Raw genomic sequence first — 14,790 nt, 5'->3', positions numbered from 1 at the left:
AGAGAGGACAGTTGGTTCTTTGTATACGCAGGTTCTGAATCTACTGGATGCAGCCAACACTGAATTGAAATTAAACTAAACAAAAAATCCCAACTGCCCCCAACTCAAACACAGAAATTTCCAAAAAGCAAAACTTGAATTTGTCACATTCTGGCAACTATTTACATAGTATTAGGCATTATAAATAATCAAGAGAAGTTTTAAAATATACAGAAGTATGTGCATAGGTCATATGCAAATACTAAACTATCTTATATAAGGAATTTAAACATCCCTGGATTTTGGTAGCCAAGGGGATCTTGAAACCAATCCCCCATGGATACCAAGGGATTACTGCATTTCATTTTAATGGGTTGATGTGGCTTTAGTCTCTGTCTCCTAATCTTTACAATTCTATCTTCCCAGACCAGGGGATATAGTATTTTTTGGTCTCTTATTGGATAAAAACATTCAATTTATAAGGTCTTTTTTTTTTTAGGTAGAAAATAACTCTAGTAAGCTGAGATTTCTACCATGGAGCTAGAAACCATATGAATATAAGATATTGATAAGACTCTTAAAATATATTTGTAGATAGCAAGCATATTATTATATTCAAAAGCTTATGTCATATAATTTCATAACTTGATGTAGTTCAATTTTAAATTCTGTAATTAAAAGTAGCATGAATAATAATATAGAGTTCTATAAAAGATTTAGTTGAAAAAATGTAATTTCAAGTTATCTGCCTTTATAGAAGCAGAAATAAATTGGAAATGTATATTTTGAATTAAGTAATTGTTTATAAATAAATTTTATTACAACGGAATAATACCCTGAAAGATAGGATTGCTAAGAAAGAATCATGTGCCTGTGTTTTATGGATTGCACAGTATTTTGATTCAAATCATTCCCCCTGAAACACAGTACTTTATTTGCATTTGATTTTCTTTTAACTCTCTTTGCAGTGTAAGAGTCCTCATGGTTTCTAAAAATCATTTAGTTAAGTCAATATGAATTTTGAGAGACAGATTCATAATATATGAAATTGCTGCTTGGAGTGGATATTTATAGATGAATTATAAAGTCTGGAAAATAGAGGTTTCTCATGGAAACACAGATAGCCTCTTATCTCTAATGGCACAAACCACTCTGGTAATGATTCTCTGGAAAACTGTCAGCGTGATGAAAAGGATGAGAAGGAAGTGGGGCTGTTTTTATGTACTGTTTCCCCAACCCTTTCAAACTTGGCGAAGTACCTGGTAAAACCAGTCTCAGATTATCACAAGAATTATTGCTTTCAATTCAGTTTTGAGAAAAAAAAAAAAAAAACTGGCATAGCTTGGATTGTAAATATTGCACTTGACTATATGGTAGAGTTTAATAATATGACATTATATTTTATACATTCATAAAATTTAAGTTCTAATAGAGTTTCATGAGAACTGTTTTCACCTATACCTTGTCCCTGAATACTTTAGAGGAGGAATGCAAGGACTTAAATGTGTGTGTGTATTTTTCTTTTTTGTTTTCTGCTTTGGTGGGGAGGGGGCACATAATATATATTGATCCCTTTGATTAATTCCCGAAGGCTTTTCCCACTCGTGTCTAGTATTTTCAAAAATTCTCTTCTCTACTTAAATTACTGAGGTTTGGCAGAAGGGCAAACTGATATTCTGCACATTCTTATTGTTTTGAAAACCTGAATTCATAGGGTCTCGCACATCCTGAGTCGATACTTCTTTCTGTCTCCTGGTGTTGAAGGACTGGCATAGTCACCAGAAAAAGAAGGATCATTACTCAGGATTTCTGGCTCAAAATATTCTGGGTATTTCTGATACTGTTACTAGTTTTCTGACTTTGAATACTCTTCATTACAATGTGCACAGAGCTTCATTGAGATCAACTGGTCAGATAGCCCATGGAAGTCAGTACTAGCTACAGATAGGACTTGAGCTTGCTAAGAACTAATGCAACCTGGTCCAAGTGACTTGTCCTGTCCTCTCTCCAAGGAGACAGTGAAGGACACATGGACAGATAAGAAACCCCTTGTTGATCAAGGTCCAGTTTCTCTTCTCTGTGATTATGATTCTTGCTATTATTATTTATCACCTTTTTCCAATATTTCATGAGATGTGCCTTGCTTGGTCAATGTTGACAGCCACACCTATCAATCCTGAGAATGGCCGGTACTAAAGGACTTAATTTCCTAATCTCTATTCCCCAATTTGTCCAATTTCCTAACCTCTTCCTTCACTCCTGTCTTTCTTCCTATCGTTCATACGATAAATCCCTTCTAGCTTGCTTAAAAACAAACAAACAAACACACAACACCTCAATTCTTACTCATACACAATATGCTTGTGCTCAAGTGCTTAGTTGTGTCCAACTCTCTGGGACCCCACGGACTAACATATACACACTAGAGACAGTGACTGTCAGTCATATCCGACTCTTTGTGATCCCGTGGACTGCAGCCTGCCAGGCTCTTCTGTCCATGGGATTTCTCAGGCAAGAATACTGGAGTAGGTTGCCATTTTCTACTCCAGGGGATCTTCTGACTCAGGAATCAAACCCCTGTCTCTTGGGTCTCCTGCATTGGCAGGTGAACTCTTTACCACATGCTTTACCTCTGGGCAGTGCTCCCAATTAATACTGTGTTAGTAGAATAAAGATCTGTTTTCCATTCAAAAACACTTTTTTTTTTTTTTTTTTGGCATAAGTATGACAACACTCTGTACCACCAGCACCAATATGCTCTTTTTATCTTAAAATGCTTGTTTCACATTGCACATTTTTCTGAGTTTTTTCTGCTTGGGTCATTTTTCTTGATGCTTTGCCTGATTTTCTCCTTTTTCTGTTATTGAAAACCTATCAACATTAAACTTATTGTACAGTGACAAGTTTTCAATCATGTAAAGTCTCAGGCTAACTGATATTGGTGCATTTTAAAATATATGATGAGTTCTATTGTGAGATGGACATTATGAGATCCTTGGGCTTCCTTGGTAGTTCAGATGGTAAAGCGTCTGCCTGCAATGCGGGAGACCTGGGTTCAATCCCTGGGTCGGGAAGATCCCCTGGAGAAGGAAATGGCAACCCACTCCAGTATTCTTGCCTGGAAAATCCCATGGACTGAGGATCCTGGTAGGCTACAGCCCATGGGGTCGCAAAGAGTCGACACCACTGAGCGACTTCACTTTCACTTTCTCTCATCTCTAGGACTTCTGATGTGATAGTTCTAAGATGACTCGATAATAATTACTCAAAAAGTCGCTTGTTAATTTTCAAAAATACTACAGATTTTCATTGTAGTAACTGATGTTGTAACAATTTGACCCAAATATAGGTGACTCACCCTAAGGGAAAAAAAAAAAAGAAGACGAAACTTACCAAACAGATAAATTAGATGTAATTATTTGCTTTTATAAACACTCTTCTATTCTTCAGGAAAGATTCTACAGATGACAATTGAAAATGAAATTTGAGTCTTAAAAAGTATATTCTAACACAATACTCTTTATTTTCAAATCTGCTCAAGTTGCCTTTGATTTTAAGGTTTGCCTATGTAAAAATAATGCAATTTAACTCTTAAGCACAGATCTATAATTGTCCTCTGTTTCAGTGAAAACTGTTATTGAGGATTCCTTAGATAAAAAGTTTCCTGGTGGCTCAGAGGTTAATGCCTGGAATGTGGGAGACCCTGGTTTGATCCCTGAGTTGGGAAGGTCCCCTGGAGAAGGAAATGGCAACCCACTCCAGTACTCTTGCCTGGAGAATCCCATGAGGGAGGAGACTGGTAGGCTACAGTCCATGGGGTCGCAAAAAGTCAGACAGACTGAGCGACTTCATTTTCACTTTCTTAGATAAAAAGCAGATGTATGCATCTTTTAATTTTTTTGCTTTGCCCTAGACTCTACTTTGACAACATTAAACAAATTGAGAAAAGCTGGGTAATGGCAACCCACTCCAATATTCTTGCCTGGAAGATCCCATGGATGGAGAAACTTCGTAGGCTCCAGTCCATGGGGTTGCAAAGAGTCGGACATGACTGAGCAACTTCACTTCACTTCTTCAACTTATTTATTACTCTAAAATGTATGGACAGTTCTTACAAGTACTGTTTTCCAAATCTAAACTCAAATTTCAAAAAGTTATTGGATGATGATGATGTATGTAGGTAGAAGAGTGTAATTAAAAAAACAAATATATTTCTAGTTGTCTTAAAAAGCTGCTAGTTGTACCTCTTCTCCCAACTTCCTCTCCCTGGGGTATAACTTGTTCAGCCTTCTCCCTAGAATGCTGCTTAAATGTGTGCATCACTACTGAGAAGACATCCTCTCCTAAACAGGTCTACATAGATAGTTGTGTGACCAAGTTCCCAAGGCTCATGCTTAACCTCAAAAGACCTACTCAGGGATGACTGTGATTTGAATGAACCACAATCCCGCCCACACTCATCCAATATACTCCCAATATGGAAGCAGCATGGTAGAAAAAGGATAGGATTTGCTGCCTGATGACCTCATTGTCCCTTGACATAAGCCCCAATTTTCTCACCTATACCTTCTTTGTTGGTTGATTGTAAGGACTAAATTTAAAAAATGGATAGAAATTACTGAGCCCAACCTCTGGCAAAAGACACTCAGAGACTGATGGGTCTTACATTATCCAATGGATAGTTCCATGCCTCCTATTCAAAAATTATCTTCAAAAGATGATATGGATTCTCAGGTCTCCAGGGAACTGATTAGTGATCAATCAAGCAACTTTTTCAGTGCCATAGGATAAATTAACGCATAGAAATCAACCCTAGAGCATCAATCAAATGCTTCTTCGCGCTTCCAGTCTCACTGACATCTGAGTCATACCCAGATCACAGGGACAGATGAGCATTCTTAGCTAACAAAATGTGTTTGTGGATCTTTGATTTCAGCCTACCAAATGAGTCAGCGAAGGATCTGAAAGTGCCAAGTGTCTGGCAGGACGCTCATTCCTCTGTAGACAATTTCAGTGATACAACACGCTGGGAGAGGACTGAGGTGGATCTGAACCTGTTGGCAAACCAGTCTGTCCAAGGCAAGGTTGTTAGATGTTATCTGCAAAACACAAGGCTGTATCCCCCACTGCTTTTGTACTTGCTGGGGTTCTCTATGCTACTATCAATATCATGGCTGTCTTTTGTCCCATCATATTACAATAATAATGCAAAAACATTTAACTGCTCGCATGAAATGGAGTTTAAAAAAGGGAGAAAAAGAGGAATTGGTGTGCTTTATCTGTTTGAACATTCCCTGATTTCAACACATTTATCAAAGCTTAAGTAATTTATGTCTTGGCAGGGTGTATCAATTTCACAAAGCACACACATTAGCTAGATACAATGATATCATATTAGCTTTTTCTGCATCTTACAGAGGAGCTCAAAAAGATTAATAAAAGCTCAAACTTTCATCAATTAAATGAAGCAGGTGGAAGGAAGGAAGTAAAGGAGGAAGACTGTCTTTCCTTTCATTTCTTTTGTTTTTAGGGAGAAAAAAAAGTTGACAGGTTCAAATCATTCATCATAGCAAGCTGGAGTTGAATTTCACTGATAATTAAATGCATTTTTTTCCCAAGAGGCAGAGAAGCTGCAATGAATTTTATAGTAGCAGATGTGAGAACTGTCACAAATTATGGAAATAATTTATAAGCTAAAAAGCATCTTTCTCTGCAAATACTATATCAGAAGATCTTTTAAAAATATATCTGTTATGTATTTTTCAGGAAAACATTTTATATTAGAATAGTTTTAGTTTACTGGACAGTTGTGTGGTACAGAGTTATAATACCCTGTACCTAGTTTCCTATATTATTAACATCTTATATATCTTACACTTGTTACAACTAAAGATCCAACACATGCTTGCATGCTCATCCACTTCAGTCATGTCTGACTCTGTGACCCTATGGATGGTAGCCTGCCAGACTCTTCATTCCATGGGATTTTCCAGGCAAGAAGGCTGGAGTGGGCTGCCTTGCTCTCCTCCAGGGGATCTTCTGACCCAGGGATCAAACCTGTGTCTCTTATGTCTCCTGCATTGCCAGGCAGGTTCTTTACCACTAGTGTGACCTGAGAAGCCCAAAGATCCAATACTTACACCTTATTGCTAACTAAAGTCCATGCTTTATTCAGATTTCCTTCATTTTTCCTTAATGTCCTTTATAAGTTCCGAGATCCCATCTAGGGTCCCACATTATATTTGGTCATCATGAATTGTTAAGCTTGGCTGTGACCATTTCTCAGTTGTTCCTTGTTTTTGGTGACCTTGAACATTCCAAGGAGCACTGGCTAGGCCTTTCAGTTTGAGTTTGTCTGATGTCTTTCTTATGATAAGAGTAGGCTTTGAGGAGGAAGAACACAGAAATAAGGTACCATTTTCATCCCTTCAAGGGTACTCTCTAGCAACAAGACTTAATCACTGTTCATGTTAATCTCTGATTCAGGCAGAGAAAATCTTTTTAAGTTTCGCTTTCAGAATTCTCACAAGGCTTGTACATTTTTGTTATCGTAAGCTTAGTCTAATTTACATTTAATTCAGTGGGACTTGGTTTAGGATTGATTTTTTGTTTTTAAAGTCAGGAATTCAAGCATTTCAATTTGTAACCCTTAACTGCATCACTGAATTCTCTCAAGTAACCTCAGAGTTGCTTAGGAATTCCTATACTATTTATACATTATTCTGGCACTATTATGTGCTATGTCTGTCATCATCAATTATTATTGTTGTTATTTCACATTCATTTAGTATTTATTTCTTAAAAATGGTGCTCATTTAGATAATTGATAATTCAATAAAGAGCTTAGTCTATAAATAGCTCACATGGAATTGGAATTACCTGCTTAATGTATTAGATTCAGATATTCTCCTCAGTTTTGGATCAGATCTATTGTACTTGACTGTATACATCCAATGAGTCAGTATCAGCATTTGCATGGGGCTTTCTTTGCAGGTGGATGAAGAGGTTGAAACTAAGCAAAGCCTCACAAAGCAGTGTTCTTCACAGTAAGCTGGGTGCTGTGGGGCCATGACCATTACCAGGGTTCCCTTGGGATCTGAGACAGTCAGACCTTTTCCATAATTATGGGATAATCATCTTCTACATGGGCTTCCCAGGTGGTGCAGTGGTAAAATTTGCCTGCCAGGGCAGGAGATACAAGAGAAATAGGTTCGATTCCTGGGTTGGGAAGATCCCCTGGAGTAGGAAATGGCAATCCATTCCAGTATTCTTGCTGGGATAATCCCATGGTCAGAGGAGGCTGGTGGGCTACAGTCCATGGGGTCACAGAGTCAGACATGACTGAGCATGCATGCTATGCTACGCTACATCTATATATCCATCATTGTGATAGCTTTGCTTCTTCTCTGTCACTGAATGTGGAGATGGGTCCTAAACTGCACGTGACGGGGTGTGGGGGTGGGGAGAAGAGGAGGAGGAGATGACTTGTCTACACCCATGAGTAATACCAAGGAAGTGAAAGGCATTTAAAATGTGAGCTTATGGGGTTCAAATTCTGTTCAATGTACACGATGCTATTATCAGTTCAGGATACTCTATCCTACTGCAGTCCCAACAGAGGGGTGTTTTTATTATCTGAAGAAATACCTGTGGATGAAATAAGAAAACCAGTTTTGCTGTTCTACTCCAGTGTTTATCAGTTCTAACTGACACATTTTATTTGGCCCCATAGACTCTTCACTTGCAAGGCTGGAGTTGCATTTTAAGGAGACAGAGGAGGCTTTGAGGTAGAAAGTGAGCTAGAGTGAAGTGGTCCATGCCCAGGAACATCTGTAACAAACACTGTGTAATCCAGGGGAGAAGTGAGGGGGTCAGGAACTTTGGTCACAAATTCATGTGTTCTCTTTTTTTGTTAAATTGAATTATAGCTGATTAACAATATTGTGTGGTTTCAAGTATTATAAAGTGAATCAGTTTTATATAATATATATAATGTATATATATGTATATTATATAATAATATCTAATGTATATATAATGCATATTATATAATAATATAATGTATATAATGTATATTATATAATAATATATAATGTATATATAATATATATTGTATAATAATATATAATATATATATGTATATATGTAATGTATATTATATAATATATAATGTGTATATGTATATATGTAATGTATATTATATAATAATATATAATGTATATATATACATAATATATGTAATGTATAATTTTTCAGATTCTTTTCCATTATAGATTTATTGCATGAATGTGTGCATGCTCAGTTGCTTCAGTCATGTCTGACTCTTGGCAACTCTATGGACTGTAGGCTTCCAGGCTCCTTTGTCCCTGGGATTCTCCAGGCAAGCATAGTGGAGTGGGTTGCCATGCAGTCCCCTAGGGGATCCTCCCAATCAAGGGACTCAACCCGTGTCTCCTGCATCTCCTGCACTACAGTTGGATTCTTTTACCATTGAGCTGCCTGGGAAACCCCATAGGTTTATTACAATATATCAAATACAGTTCCCTGTACTATACAGCAGGACCTTGTTATTTATCTCTTTTATATATAGTAGTGTGTATCTGTTAACCCCTCCCAACCTTCCACTTTGGTAACCATAACGTTGTTTTCTATGTCTGTGAGTCTGTATATTTTGTAAAATAGTTCATCTGTGCCATATTTTAGATTCCACTTGTAACTGATATGGTATTTGTTTCTTTCTGATTTACTTCACTTAGTAGGATAATTTCTAGATTCATCCATGTTGCTGAAAATGGTATTATTTATTCTTTTTTATGGCTGAGTAATATGCCATTATGTATGTATGTTTGTATACATACATACATACATATATATATACATATTATATAAATATACACCATATCTTCTTTATCCATTCATCTGTTGATGGAAATTTAGGTTGTTTTCATGCCTTGGCTACTGTGAATAGTGTTGCTATGAACATTAGGGTGTGCATATCTTTTGAATGCATTCATCTTTAATCACTGATTTAACATGTATCTATCACATGCCTTTTAGGTACAGCATCTGTGCCCTGGGCACTGAGAACATACTGCTGAACAAGGTAGATAAAGTGCCTGCCTTAATGTGATTTACAGGAAATTAAGGAAAAGAACATCAAGACAGACAGGTCATGGTGGAGAGGTCTGACAAAATGTGGTCCACTGGAGAAGGGAATGGCAAACCACTTCAGTATTCTTGGGTTAAGAACCCCATGAACAGTATGAAAAGGCAAAAGGATAGGACAGTGAAAGGAACTCCCCAGGTTGGTAGATGCCCAATATGCTACTGGAGATCAGTGGAGAAATAACTCCAGAAAGAATGAAGAGACTGAGCCAAAGCAAAACAATACCCAGTGGTGGATGTGACTGGTGATGGAAGCAAAGTCCGATGCTGTAAAGAGCAATACTGTATAGGAACCTGGAATGTTAGGTCCATGAATCAAGGCAAATTGGAAGAGGTCAAACGGGATGGCAAGAGTGAATGTCAACATTTTAGGAATCAGCAAGCTAAAATGGTCTGGAATGTGTGCATTTAACTCAGATGACCATTATATTTTAGAAGAAGGATGGAGTAGCAAGAATCCCTTAGAAGAAATGGAGTAGCCGTCAGAGTTAACAAAAGAGTCCGAAATGCAGTCCTTGGATGCAGTCTCAAAAACAACAGAATGATCGCTGTTCGTTTCCAGGCAAGCCATTCAATATCACAGTAATCCAAGTCTATGTCCTGACCACTAATGTTGAAGAAGCTGAATTTGAACGGTTCTATGAAGACCTACAAGACCTTCTAAAACCAACACCCAAAAAAGATGTCCTTTTCATTATAGGGGACTGGAATGCAAACGTAGGAAGTCAAGAAAAACCTGGAATACCAGGCAAATTTGGCCTTGGAGTACAGAATGAAGCAGGAGAAAGGCTAATAGAGTTTTGCCAAGAGAACACACTGGTCATAGCAAACACCCTCTTCCAACAACACAGGAGAAGACTCTACACATGGACATCACCAGATGGTCAATACCAAAATCAGATTGATTATATTCTTTGCAGCTAAAGATGGAGAAGCTCTACAGAGCCAGAAAAACAAGACTGGGAGTGGACTGTGGCTCAGATCATGAACTCCTTATTGCCAAATTCAGACTGAAATTGAAGAAAGTAGGGAAAGTCACTAGACCGTTGAGGTATGACCTAAATCAAATCCCTTATGATTATACAGTGGAAGTGAGAAATAGATTCAAGGGATTAGATCTGATAGACAGAGTGCCTGAAGAACTATGGACAGAGGTTCATGACATTGAACAGGAGACAGTGATCAAGACTATCCCCAAGAAAAAGAAATGCAAAAAAGCAAAATGACTGTCTGAGGAGGTCTTACAAATAGCTTTGAAAAGAAGAGAAGCGAAAACCAAAGGAGAAAAGGAAAGAGATACCCATTTGAATGCAGAGTTCCAAAGAATTAGCAGGACAGATAAGAAAGACTTCCTCAGCGATCAACGCAAAGAAAGAGGAAAACAATAGAATGGGAAATACTAGAGATCTCTTCAAGAACAACAGAGATACCAAGGGAACATTTCATGCAAAGATGGGCACAATAAAGGACAGAAATGGTATGGACCTGATAGAAGCAGAAGATATTAAGAAGAGGTGGCAAGAAAACACAGGAGAACTATACAAAAAGAACTTCATGACCCAGATAATCACGATGGTGTGATCACTCACCTAGAGCCAGACATCCTGGAATGTGAAGTCAAGTGGGTCTTAGGAAGCATCACTATGAACAAAGCTAGTGGAGGTTATGGAATTCCAGTTGAGCTGTTTTAAATCCTAAAAGATCACATGAAAAGATGCTCAACATCACTCATTATCAGAGAAATGCAAATCAAAACCACAATGAGGTACCATTACACGCCAGTCAGGATGGCTGCTATCCAAAAGTCTACAAGCAATAAATGCTGGAGAGGGTGTGGAGAAAAGGGAACCCTCTTACACTGTTGGTGGGAATGCAAATTAGTACAGCCACTATGGAAAACAGTGTGGAGATTTCTTAAAAAGCTGGAAATAGAACTGCCATATGACCCAGCAATACCACTTCTAGGCATACACACCGAGGAAACTAGATCTGAAAGAGACACGTGCACCCCAGTGTTCATCGCAGCACTGTTTATAATAGCCAGGACATGGAAGCAACCTAGATGCCCATCAGCAGATGAATGGATGAGGAAGCTGTGGTACATATACACCATGGAATATTACTCAGCCATTAAAAAGAATTCATTTGAATCAGTTCTAATGAGATGGATGAAACTGGAGCCCATTATACAGAGTGAAGTAAGCCAGAAAGATAAAGACCATTACAGTATACTAACACATATATATGGAATTTAGAAAGATGGTAACGATAACTCTATATGCAAAACAGAAAAAGAGACTCAGATGTGTAGAACAGACTTTTGGACTCTGTGGGAGAAGGCGAGGGTGGGATGTTTCAAGAGAACAGCATCGAAACATGTATATCTAGGGTGAAACAGATCACCAGCCCAGGCTGGATGCATGAGACAAGTGCTCGGGCCTGGTGCACTGGGAAGACCCAGAGGGATGGGGTGGAGAGGGAGGTGGGAGGGGGGACCGGGATGGGGAATACATGTAAATCCATGGCTAATTCATTGTATGACAAAAACCACTGCAATGTTGTAAAGTAATTAGCCTCCAACTAATAAAAATAAATGGAAAAAAAAATCCTAAAAGATGATGCTGTGAAAGTGCTGCACTTAATATGTCAGCAAATTTGGAAAACTCAACAGTGGCCACAGGACTGGAAAAGATCAGTTTTCATTCAAATCCCACAGAAAGACAATGCCTAAGAATGCTCAAACTACCGCACAATTGCACTCATCTCACACACTAGTAAAGAAATGCTCAAAATTCTCCAAGCCAGGCTTCAGCAATACGTGAACCGTGAACTTCCAGATGTTCAAGCTGGTTTTAGAAAAAGCAGAGGAACCAGAGATCAAATTGCTAGCATCTGCTGGATCATCGAAAAAGCAAAAGAGTTCCAGAAAAATATCTACTTCTGCTTTATTGACTATGCCAAAGCCTTTGACTGTGTGGATCACAACAGATTCTGGAAAATTCTGAAAGAGATGGGAATACCAGACCACCTGACCTACCTCTTGATAAATCTGTATGCAGGTCAGGAAGCAGCAGCTAAAACTGGACATGGAACAACAGACTGGGTCCAAATTGGGAAAGGAATATGTCAAGGCTGTGTATTGTCACCCTGCTTATTTAACTTATATGCAGAGTACATCATGAGAAAGGCTGGGCTGGATGAAGCACAAGCTGGAATCAAGATTGTCAGGAGAAATACCAATAACATCAGATACGCAGTTGACACCACCCTTATGGCAGAAAGTGAAGAAGAACCTCTTGATGAAAGTGAAAGAGAAGAGTGAAAAAATTGGTTTAAAACTCAACATTCAGAAGACTAAATCATGGCATCTGGGCCCATCACTTCATGGCAAATAGATGGGGAAACAGTGACAGACTTATTTTCTTGGGCTCCAAAATCACTGCAGATGGTGACTGCAGCCATGAAATTAGAAGATGCTTAATCCTTAGAAGAAAAGTTATGACCAACCTAGACAGTATATTAAAAAGTAGAGACATTACTTTGCCAACAAAGTTCGGTCTAGTCAAATCTACGTTTTTTCCAATAGTCATGTGTGGATGTAAGAGTTGGACTCTAAAGAAAGCTGAGCACAGAAGAATTGATGCTTTTGAACTGTGGTGTTGGAGAAGACTCTTGAGAGTCCCTTAGACTGCAAAGAGATCCATCCAGTTCACCCTAAAGGATATCAGTCCTGAATATTCATTGGAAGGATGGATGCTGACGCTGAAACTTCAATACTTTGGCCACCTGATGCAAAGAACTGCCTCATTTGGGAAGACCCAGAGGATGAGATGGTTGGATGGCATCACCGACTCAATGGACATGAGTTTGAGTAAACTCTGGGAGTTGGTGATGAATATGGAGGCCTGGTGTGCTGCAGTCCATGGGGTGCAGAGTCGGACATGACTGAGCAACTGAAGTTAACTGAAGGAAAACAAACTTTACATAAATCATCATAAATAACATCCCACTGACATAGTTGTCATGAGCATCTGAAATATGTGTTTATATAATATGTATATATACAGATAGATATAGATACATCGAGCAGGTGGCACTAGTCTTAAACAGTGAGGCAACAGAGCAAAGCGTGAGCAGAATTGAGTTTTATTTTGATGAGAAAAATTAAACCCAAGATGTATTCATTGATCATTGAAAATGAATGAATTCATGACAAGGAAATGAATCGATCTTGGTATTTATATTCTTCTTTACCTAGTTCCAAATTGTATATTGATTTGTTTATAATTACTAATGAGAGTGTGATAACATTATAAGAGAATAGTTATATTTTTCCTAGTCAAAGACTCATTTTTTCTTTTCTTTTCCAGCTTTATTGAGGTATAATTGACAAATAAAATTGTAATATATTTAAACTGTACAACATGTTTACATTGTGAAAGGATTCCTATCATCAAGTAATTAAATTAACACACCCATCCCCTCACATGGTTACCCCCTCCTTTTTTGAGAGTGAGAACCCTTAAGAAAGGGTTCTTAGTAAATTTCAATCAGGACTTATTCATCTTATAATTGAAAGTACATGTACACTTCTCCTACTGATAAATAGGGTCCAAGGATCAGTCAGTGCTAAATTTCTGACTTGGAGGTCTTGTGCTCAGGGTGGCAGCCCGAGTAGCCTTGTGTTTCACCCTTAAATCTCCTAAGAGCTGTTAAAGGTTATAATAGATATTTTTGGGCTCTGAGACAGTCAAACCTTTGCCATAATTGTGGTATAACCCTTTTCTATTATCTTATATAATTATTACAATGTATATTAGTGTTTCCTGATAATGAACCATATAGGTTCTAGGTAAATAACATTTTGAATAATGTAGCTTGTCTGCATGTTTATGGGTGTGTTATGATATGTTAATAGACAACAAATCTGGCTTATATCTATGATTTTCACAAGAACTGATGAATACTCTAAATGAAAGATAAAACACAACAACTGAATTTTTTTTTTTTTTCCCAGTAATCAGAGCACAGAAGAGGCATCTATACCTCAAGTGGATGTTTTCAGTTTTTGGTGTTTATACTGAATATAAGGTATTTATAACCATACTAGTTTTCTGTGACATGCTTGCCATAATAGAAATAACTTACCAAGGATAGATTGAAAAGATCATCTACCATTAACAAGAAGGCCACCCCCTTAACTATTCTATAGTACATCAAAAATACATAGTCCTCTGTCTGTCAAAGAAAAAAATGTATGGTTTTCCAGGATCAAGCAGAATAAACTGAATGCTCCAAACTTGTGAATTTATATCAAGCTGGCAGGGTTTGCTTTTCCTTGATAACATGACTGGCAGATGTTACTAGAGATAAATTGATACAGATATATACAAATATTTTTAAAGACAGCTGTCTTGCTCCACTTGGATATCCTGAAAGAATTTATTAACTTTTTTTTTTTTCCACAGAGACAATCATCGCTAAGTGCCAGTTTGGAAGAATAACTGGTTTGTTTAATGGATCTGTTTATCACGTTGTTCCTGATGCACTCTGGATAGCTAGCCATTAATTATTTCACTGGGGGTATCAGTTCAAGCTAGGAACCCCCAAAGTGACCAGTGTTATACAGTGTAGAGGTGGCCGGCA

The 14,790-nt window shown here is 37.8% G+C and overlaps 1 protein-coding gene across 1 annotated transcript in view; it reads right to left on the bottom strand.

Annotated features, from left to right (window-relative positions):
- NXPH2 (neurexophilin 2) overlaps window positions 1-14,790 on the bottom strand; it is a 120,014-nt gene that overhangs the window by 2,724 nt on the left and 102,500 nt on the right. The gene's annotated exons all lie outside the window — the stretch shown is intronic.

This window comes from Odocoileus virginianus, chromosome 13 (genome assembly GCF_023699985.2).
Source record: "Odocoileus virginianus isolate 20LAN1187 ecotype Illinois chromosome 13, Ovbor_1.2, whole genome shotgun sequence".
Classification (NCBI taxonomy): domain Eukaryota; kingdom Metazoa; phylum Chordata; class Mammalia; order Artiodactyla; family Cervidae; genus Odocoileus; species Odocoileus virginianus.
The sequence above is the reverse complement of the archived record's forward strand: the minus strand, read 5'-3'. Positions and strand labels throughout refer to the sequence as shown.